Source organism: Conger conger, chromosome 15 (genome assembly GCF_963514075.1).
Source record: "Conger conger chromosome 15, fConCon1.1, whole genome shotgun sequence".
Lineage (NCBI taxonomy): Eukaryota > Metazoa > Chordata > Actinopteri > Anguilliformes > Congridae > Conger > Conger conger.
In genome coordinates this window covers 20,879,896-20,890,221 of record NC_083774.1, presented here as the reverse complement: position 1 = coordinate 20,890,221, position 10,326 = coordinate 20,879,896, and positions in this window count along the sequence as shown.

The following is a 10,326-nucleotide window of genomic DNA, read 5'->3' as shown; positions in this document are numbered from 1 at the left end:
TCTTGTGTTAGTAATGAATTGGCTTGACAGATATAGATATAACTTACACACAGACAGACAAAGAATGTGTCTGAATAGACAAATAGTTCTGTACACTGTTGGTTTAAAAAGTTCTTTCTTACAGATTACAGAGTCCTGCAGACTGGAGATATCTGTTGTCTGAAAGCAAAAACAAAACAACGAAAAACCTCTCCCACGGGAATCTGTGTTTAAGTGCTTTCCCGTCAATATACTCCAGAACACAGGAAATAAGTACAGTTCAATTACATCCTATTCAGTCTGGAGGAAAGGTATGCATAATGCTACTTCTTAGTTTTATTAAATTATTTATGAATGACAGAATTCTGCTTGTGAGGACATTCTGCTTTTGAAATATTGATGGTGAGAAGATGGAGGACTATGATTGTGGGGAAAAGTGATAGGAGCAGGGTGGTTGTATGGTTTCTTCTCACAATAGAAGTTTGATGGTTATAGGAGATTTGAATAGAGATAATTTTGTAATGAAAAAGAAGTTGGTTAAGTGCTGTATAAGTTTTATAGAAAAGCCTGTACATCTTTTTGCATATCTGTATACAAATTAACTTTTAGTTAGTCTTTCTCATAACTGTTGCTTCTAAAAAAAGACAGTATAGACAGACAGACATTTTGCTGCAATCTTACTAAAAGGGGAATCGAATGGCCCTTGGATTTCAATGAAATAGTAGCATGGAGTGGTAGTGACTGGTGATAAAATAGTGCTGAAATGGTGTTCAGCAATGGATTAAGAATGCTCCCTCACTCCCTGGCATCTTTCACATCTCTGCCAGTCTTATTTCTGTGGGGAAAGAAGAGTTATTTTATATTATATCTGAAGAAGGTGTATCAATACTGCAGATTTACCAGAGACTGAAACTAACATTTTTTAAACTTCATTAAAAAAAGTTTTGGAAAAAATTCTAAAACTTCTTTTCATCCCACCCTTACAGACTAAAACAGGACAAAGGTGAATATCCCCAAAACAACACTTTTTCTTTGCGAATGCCTCTTCCAGTGAGCAGGAGTTCTGTTGAATCAAATAGCAACACCCTGAAAACATTTTAAATGTAAACATTTAAAAGTGTAAAAAGTGTTGCCAGCTCACAGAGAGAGTCCTCATTATCAGGATTGAAATAATCTAAGGGGAAGAGGTGACAGGGATTTAAATAGTAGACATCTATGTTTTTCAACTGAAATGTTGAAGGACAGGAGAAAAAAGCAATGTTTTCTGGTTAGATAGATAGATAGAAACCTTTATTGCAAGTCCCATTGAGACCAAGGTCTCTTTTTTAGGGGAGCCCTGACTACAATAAAACATTTACAGTGACAGTTTTATTAAAACAAAATTTATAGTTTGGATCCAAGGAATTCACATACACCACACGAAATATAGGGGAAAATAATAAAATAAATAAATAAATTAAAACATAAAAAGGACATAAGACAGGGAATAGTGATCTGATTGTCCTAATTTATCACTAAAGGCAGGTACATTTTGCCTCTTTTAGTATCATATCCATCACTAATTTCTTGAAGGACTCGATTGGGGTAAGGCAATCTAACCTCAATAAATCCATTTACAGGGTGATTCACCGTCACATTTTCACCGTCACATTTTCACCGTCACATTTTATAATAGCTGTTTTTCAGAATGAATAAATAATACAAATCCGTTTTAAACCAGTGTGAGAAAAAGCTTCACACCAGAGGCCACTCTCAGCAAACTGTTTTGATGCTGCTTTGTTTTCATCGCAAATTGGTATTATTACAGCTAATATGAAATGTGAGGGGAGAGAAAATCCAGTCTGAGAGCTGTTGATATAATAAGAGTTCTGCTGACAATCGGTGACCTGGTAACATAAGCCTCTGCCAGACACCCAGAGGCCCAAAGCTACTCATAGCCAAAAACACACCAACGCAAGCCTCTTTATACGATTTCATACAAACAGTGCAGCACACAGTGTCAATGTTTTATAAGCTTTGGAGCGCGCAGCATCGGGGTCTTTCAAGGCCTGCTGAAAGAGCCGCAGGTGAAAAATAGAGTTCTTCTAGAAATATCTTAACCAGACACTGCAAAGAATTTAAGGGAAAACTCATGAAAAATAAAGCATACCTGTGTTGCACTTGGAGGCAAATGAAGACACAGCGGGTCTGTGTTCTACAATCCCTCTGGAGATAAGACTCAATCCCAGCATTCCTCTGGGGGTAGGAATGTGTTATTTAAACATAATTTGAACCCTTTTCAGTGGTTTCCTCTTGTTATTTGAATACTGCATATTCCTTGACCTAACTGTTCTACTAAGCTGTAAAATGCTCTCAGGATTGATTTTGTTTTCATAGAATTCGTCACAGAATTATTTTTTTAAATCCAATTTAAAGAGTACAATAGAGAAAGAAACTTGTGAAAGAAAATAAAAGCTGCCATATTCAGGAGGAATTTAATAGAACTTTTACAAAAAGCAAAATCTTTTTGACCAAATACCTTCCAACATTATGTCAAATATTAGATTTTACCTTCATTGCCATATGTACAGTCATAATCAATATGAATACTTGTTCAAAACACAATGTTTTTGTCTGATGTGGTTGTTCTCAAGATCAGCTCAATAAATAAATTGGCTTCCCAAAAATGCTACAGAGATGTGCACAAAGTCGACTTTTTCTAAAATCAATACATCTACAATGTACATGTACATTCTGATGAATTCTGCTATAATGAAATGGAAGGCAACATGACCAGCAGTGGGGAAATGTGATTGGATGGAAATGGCCAGTAACACAGAGTGGTAATATAGCTTTTGTCTATCCGGATATGTGCAGTTTGTTTGTATGGGTTTAAAAAACATGCATTGCTTTTGAAACGACATTCAAAGGCACATAGGCGTCAACTCAGGTGTTGTGTGAGGGGCCTCTGTCACTGGTGTTTCTATACTAAACATTCCATTTCATTCTACCTAGAATGAAAGTAAATCTTTTGGGTCATTCTGAATAATTCATAGAGTCATTACAATATTTGCAATATGATTTATTCAGGTTCACACTGGGCCTTTCCTATATCGCTGAAATCTTGATGAGAATACAAATACAAGAGTGTCTGGGGGAAACATGGCAGAACAGGGTGAGAATGAAAAGAAATGAAAGAATAATGTATAAATAGGATTAACTGGGTTTGGTTGAGAGACCTCAGCAGATTCAATCACGCTTGTCAGTTTCACTTTTCTGAAATGGTTAAAGTAAACAAAAATTCATTTTTCTGATGAACATTTGTTTTGTCCCGTCAGGAATAATTGAGGAGATTTGAGTTTGTGGTGCAAGATACCCTTTTTCCAGTCTGGAAAAGCTGCAATGAGAAGGTGCTGCTCAGAGCTGTTCCTAGATTAGTGCCTCTCTCCTGGTTTGATTTCTACAACATCGGTCAGCACTTGTAGACCAATTTACCTTCCTGCACTGCACTGCATCCACATTTACTGCAATCAATTCTGCTCAGAATAACAAAGCAATATAATTGTCAAAGTACTTGGCCACAGCCAAAAATGAGTTGCGCATGAGTGCTACACATCAGCAATACTATAGTACTCTCAGTATTGGACCACTTTAGCACCAGAGCTACATCCAGCTCTCCTCAGCCTGCAAAACAATATAGTGGAAGATAAGGGTAGTGCAGAGGGATTCTCTGGGTGACACTCACGTCTGCTGGAAACTCCGTTGGATGGTGTGTAGACTGCTGGCAGCTGGCACTCAGAACACGCTCCATCTCTGACTGTTTCACCAACATAGTGGCCCCATACCAAGATAGCCTGCCACAGGTTAGGGATGTGGGATTTTTCCCAGGTAGGAATTTAATTAGCCAAGTGTTCCTCACTCAGCTCCAAACCTACAAGCAGCAATCTGGGGACTACTGATAGGATGAATTAGACCTTTCCTTTGGCAGCAAGCAAAAACTAATCAAATACAGTGCTCCCTCCTCCTTCTCTGCAGCTCTGTGATCGGAGCAAATAAGGACGCCGCTAAACCTAGACCAATACATCACAGCGCTGAAGGCTTGATACGCGTGTTTCATTGTGAGTGAAACAACCGACATTAGGGCTTGACTGGCTGTCTGGCTGACATTTTTTGGGTCATACAAGTACCTGGCTGTGAGCCACCTTAACCTTGGGAAGACCACTCTGGACATCACTGACAGTACAATAAACTGTTTAAAAGAAAAGAGAATAAAAATGTGGAGATGGTGAAGGCCCTTTGTGCGAGGTGATTTTTTTTGAGAAAAAATGCTTTTGCTTATCAGATTGATTTAGTGGGGGGGGGGGGGGTCTCTTAAATCAGACACATTTTATAACTGGCATGCAGGTGACTCCTTAATGGAGTTGAGTGTCCAAAATTAATCTTGTCTCAAATTGACAGTTGACAGAATTGAAAACTGTATAGTGCACCTACCCTGTACTCATACCTGACAGAGTGAAGAAGTACAGAGCTAGTTTAATAACTGGAGCGAGCAATTAAAAAGCTTTTCACATGTTACCTTTATTTAATACAGTAGGATAACAGAGAACTCTTTTGCAGTGACAACCTGAGCACTGGGTAGAGAAAACGAGGGACTATGTATGGCATAGTTGGAGGTATTAACCCCTACTCTTTCATGACCATGGGACGCAATAACCACAGTGAGTCAGAACCAAGGGATGGCACCTTCTGCAGCACAGTTCCAGACATCCCGTGCTTGCGATAATTATTTCCGGGAGACTGCCCGACGGGGGAGGGGGTACTGCGTGAGGATTTCCTCTGCACATTATGCAACCTGGGGGATTCCCCTGTGCTTTCCGCTTCCTTAATTCTCAATTTGTCCATCACTTTGCAACAAGATAATGCCCATTTCCAAACTTTACTTCTGCCTTCTGACTTCTGCCCAGTTGCGGGTATCAGATTGTTGGTGACAAATTCTGGGAGACTCCCGGACCTTCCAGGACAGGTGGGATGTCTGCAGTACCCCCAATCACTGTGATGAGACATCGTTTATATACGGTTTAGTCCCAAGGTCCACCAGCATCTCTTCCAGCAGCAACTTTATTTATCCAACCACATACTAACCGAGCCCATACCTGCCTGGCTTACAAAGTTTTACATTAAAAGGGTACAGGTTGGAATGGCTGCTGGCAACTGGCTGCTGGAAGAAACATATGAGTATGCACACTCACAAACACACACACAATTAGCCAGGATTTGTTGTGGTCCGCCGTTTGCAAAGTCTGCCTCGTCATGACGTGCTCCTTGTTGGATTTACAGACTTTCCCCATCTCACCCTGCTCCGCCTGCCCTCTCCCCACCCATTTTCCCACCATGCTCTGCTTGCCAGGTGCCTCCTCCAACCCTGCTCTGCCTTCCAAGGACCCCATCTGAGCATAATGGATAGTTTAATACATACAGGAAATGGATTCAGACACTCATCTACTGTGGAGAAAGTGCTGCGTGTCTCCGTCTTGCACCGAATCCCTCACGGGTACTTACGCCGACAGGCCTGTCAGTGAAATGGCTTCACCCACTTTCAGCTGGGGCACTGGGGACCGGGGGAGCCGGCAGTTCCCAGAAACCTCCACTGTCATTACTTCAGCAACAACTGCAAAAAGGGTTTTACACATGTCCACCTGAAGACAAAGTATCCCTGGTTGGTTTGGAAATTGCATTCAGATCTAATCGGTCTTCACGGAGTGAAATATGCTGGCGAAGGCTCGCATTTCTTTTATTTTTATAAATGAGTGAGGGTATCCAGGGACGAATTTAGAGCAGAAACAGGTAGGCCAAAATGCTATGCGCATTAGCATCTTATTAGCGATCCCCATTGCTCTCCACAGGAAGCACAGAGAGATGAGGGCAGCAGGATGGTTGAGTGCACCGTGCTCTGGCGTAGAGACGGGGGATTTAGGGGTCCGCTACACACATCTGCCTTCCTCTTCCAGCCTGAGAACACATTTAAAAAGACTGCTGCAAAATATAGTACCATTTAGAGCATTCCAGGCAAACTCTAGAAAAACAGCTGACACCATGAACTCACCCCCTGGGCCCACAAGACAACAATGTCCATCTGTCCATCCAAGCCCAATGCACAGCACATCTACAGTGGGCTCCAGAATTATGTGCACACCTGAGTGGCAATGCACAAAATATACTGTCATTGAGAAACTCTAAATGCCAACATGGGAAAAATTGTACTTGTATCTCAATGGAACCAACCAAAATTACACATTAATTTAATAAAAATACATTCCTCCAAAATCAAGGTTTCATAATTATTGGCACTCCTGGGTTAGTACTTGATGCATCCACCTCTGATGAGGATAACAGCATGGAGAGAATCTACGGTGTAAAATGCCCAACAGGATGGAGAAAGAGTTTTCAAAAGTTGTTTTGGTTTGTGAAACCTCTTTCATAAAGCAAAGCTGGATATATGCTGAAGCAATCCAGTACCTTACGCAAGAGTACAACAGCAGTGCTTGACCAGCGAATCAGGCCTGCAGCCTTAGTAATGAGACCAGTTACCTAAACATTATACTTTCCCCTATTCTCCAGAGTAAAAAGTGGTACTAAAGTGCACATCCATCAATCCTTACATACATCATCCAGGTGAATACCGATTAAAATAATCCATGTTAAGAACCCTTTAAATTACTGCATATTGCTTTCCAATTGCTTTTCAATTTGAAATCTATGCTTCTACAATGACTGTAAGATTTATATCCAGACCAGAACCAAGCAGTTTACTTTAATCAATATGTGCACAGTGATGTGGGCACTGAGGCCAGGTCCTTTAAACATTTAAGGGCAGTGCAGTTTTATCCTAAAGCCCATTGGTTCAGTGGAGCAAATACAAGCGTTTGGCTGCAGAATGTGAATTTGATCTATGCCTGCTAAGGTTTGCTGCGCACGTTCCTCTATGGGTTGGGGGCTGCATTTATGTGCCTTTGTCAAGGTGAGTGGCATATATGGGCCCTTCATGAAATGAGAAACTGCTAAATACACATCTTCTCTACAGTACCTGGCCGGCTGCCAGCCCGTGTGTCTCTTCCCAGCATAAATCTGACAGGTTGGGAATTTTTGCATTTCACAAGCCGTGAAACTCAGCTGCTTCATGGCTCTTGTGATTCTGCTCACTGCTGTACTCTGCAGAAAGTTGATTCTTTAGTCTACTCCTTGTGGAGTACCTGAAAGAGCAGGTGGTTTGTTCATTTTGTAAACATGAGGAGCCACACAGGCTGCACAGACATTCTGTGAGCACCATTTTAATACTAATATGATTAGATGGAACTCTACTTTAGAAAAATAAACTGACTTTATCTTGAGAAAGTATTAGGACACTACATTAATTGTTCAGAGATTAGATAACTAATACTGTTGTAATGTTCATTATCAATGTTTGTTATCATGATTGTTTACAAAATGTCCACAATACACTAACATATGGTTTAAGCTTGGACAATAGCCTACATGACAAGAAACAAATGATGAAAAAACACAGGAATACCAAAAGGGAATATATAAAAACTTGGGATTACCTACAGGGAATGCTGTTTGTGGCAAGGACCCACCCAACTCATCAAGCCTTTATAACAGCTTCAGCTGTGCTTATTACCAATCACCCTCAGCTGTGCATGCCTGTGATGCATGCCGGTCATGCTGCTACAAACCATGGTCCTGAGTGTGTATCCATGGTCCTGAATGTGTATCCATGGTCCTGAATGTGTAACCATGGTCCTGAATGTGTAACCATGGTCCTGAGTGTGTATCCATGGTCCTGAATGTGTATCCATGGTCCTGAATGTGTAACCATGGTCCTGAATGTGTAACCATGGTCCTGAGTGTGTATCCGTGGTCCTGAGTGTGTATCCATAGTCCTGGGTGTGTATCCATGGTCCTGAGTGGGTAACCATGGTCCTGAGTGTGTATTCATGGTCCTGAGTGTGTATCCATGGTCCTGAGTGTATATCCATGGTCCTGAGTGTGTAAGCATGGTCCTGAGTATGTAACCAGGGTCCTGAGTGTGAAACCATGGTCCTGAGTGTGTATCCATGGTCCTGGGTGAAATGTAATGTAATGTAATGTAATGTATCCATGGTCCTGAGTGTATAACCATGGTCCTGAGTGGGTATCCTGAGTGTGTAACCATGGTCCTGGGTGTGTATTCATGGTCCTGAGTGTGTATCCATGGTCCTGAGTGTATATCCATGGTCCTGAGTGTGTAAGCATGGTCCTGAGTTTGTAACCATGGTCCTGAGTGTGCATCCATGGTCCTGAGTGTGTAACCATGGTCCTGAGTGTGTATCCATGGTCCTGGGTGTGTATCCATGGTTTTGGATACAGATAAAGTGGAACAGCCATTTCTACAGAAGTATGGATTCACAGAGTGCACACTTTCCATGTCTGGAATTGCCTGGTGCTCTGGCTTTGGCCCAAAAGCTGAAGGCAGAACTAGATTCCCTCGCTCTGCAAAGGAGCAGATGGTTCAGGTAGCCAAGCGTGCACTTCCCTTTGTTTCGCAGCTGCAGTGCAGTTCTGCATTTAATGCATGGCTATGAATACATTCAGACTGTTCTCACAGTGTTCACGCTGCACAGGAGGGAAATGGGTCAATGGAACTAAATGACGCTGCTAACAATATCAGAAGTAGAACTGGACATACGTAGCTTCTGGAGTATAGGACCAAGAAGGTTTAGCATGGTGCTGATGATGGTTAGCATGGAGCAGATGGTGGTTAGCATGAAGCAGATGTTGGTTAGCATGGAGCAGATGGTGGTTAGCATGAAGCAGATGTTGGTTAGCATGAAGCAGATGATGGTTAGCATGGAGCAGATGATGGTTAGAATGAAGCAGATGTTGGTTAGCATGGAGCAGCTGATGGTTAGAATGAAGCAGATGTTGGTTAGCATGGAGCAGATGATGATTAGCATGTAGTAGATGATGGTTAGCATGGAGCAGATGATGGTTAGCATGGAGCAGATGATGGTTAGAATGAAGCAGATGTTGGTTAGCATGGAGCAATACACATTTAAGAGCCCCTCCATTCCACAGGTGGAGGGCTATCTGAGCCGGCTAATGTGGACAGAGTTCAACCTGAAACATAGCTTATGTAGAGAGGGTTCATCACCAAGGGAGCTAATGTGGAGAGAATTCCATTTAAAATGGGTCATTACTCTTTACAGAATGATTTATAAAACTCATCTGGCCTAAATGCTGTTCATTTTCTAGAGCTGCACTTTCACTTAGCAGCTCGCCTCTGCTACATTTCATCCTGAGGGCTGCATGGATTGGGCCTAAGGACCTTCTGATCCAGTCACATTTTTATCAATTACAGAAATTGTCTCTTCTGCAATACTGGAACCAAAACAACCAGACACATATAATGAGGATTGTAGCTGATGCTGGAATTACACAAAACTGCATAGCTGGAACATCCTAATGGCCCGAACATGATATAAGAATAATTTATTTTTTGGGGAGGGAAGGAGCTGTCACATAACCCTGGAACCTGCTCATGATTCTCCTATGTGCTGCATGTTTCTGCTGGTCTATTGGGCATCACAGAACAACAGGGCACTACCTGCTATAGCCATACAGCTATAGTCCTCCACAAACAACACACAGAGCAGCAGTCATGGTGCTACATCAGGACTAGAGTCAGACAGGAAAGGGAACATAAATCACTCATCAGTGATAGTAGGATGACACCATCAGAATTACGTGGCCAATTATTTATCCCCTCATCTCCCTGCCAGGCCTGAGAATACTATGAGTCACTTATAATGACAATAATGACAGGTGTGCATATGCTGGGCCACTGCAAATGAATGCCCTCTGTGTCCCTCGTCCCACCAATGTTAACTTCAAGAGCCCGGTCACAAGCAGATATTACCACTGAAACCACATTCAAGGTTATTTTAATGTAGACAGCATAAACAACCCCACTGGTACATCTTGAAATAACTTTACATTATACATTATGAGGGCTCTGTCATGGTAAATCATAGAGGTGAAGAGGGTCATTTTACTGTAATATCAGTATTTCCAGTTTTCAAGCCTTGGGCCTAATCCAACAGCATTATTCTGTCAAAGCAAACACACCAATGCACTGGACCACTGTGAACCTAAATCAATCTGCTTTAGAATTTTTCCTTTTTTTTTCACGGCTAGAAGAAAGAAAGCAATTTTGGACAGCTTTCAAGACTTCTGGCAGTGCCTTTTTCACAGAATACATAATCAAAAATAAACTTTGATTTGTTTTGTTTGAAAAATGGTCTTCACACGAAGGAGTAATATTTTCTTAAA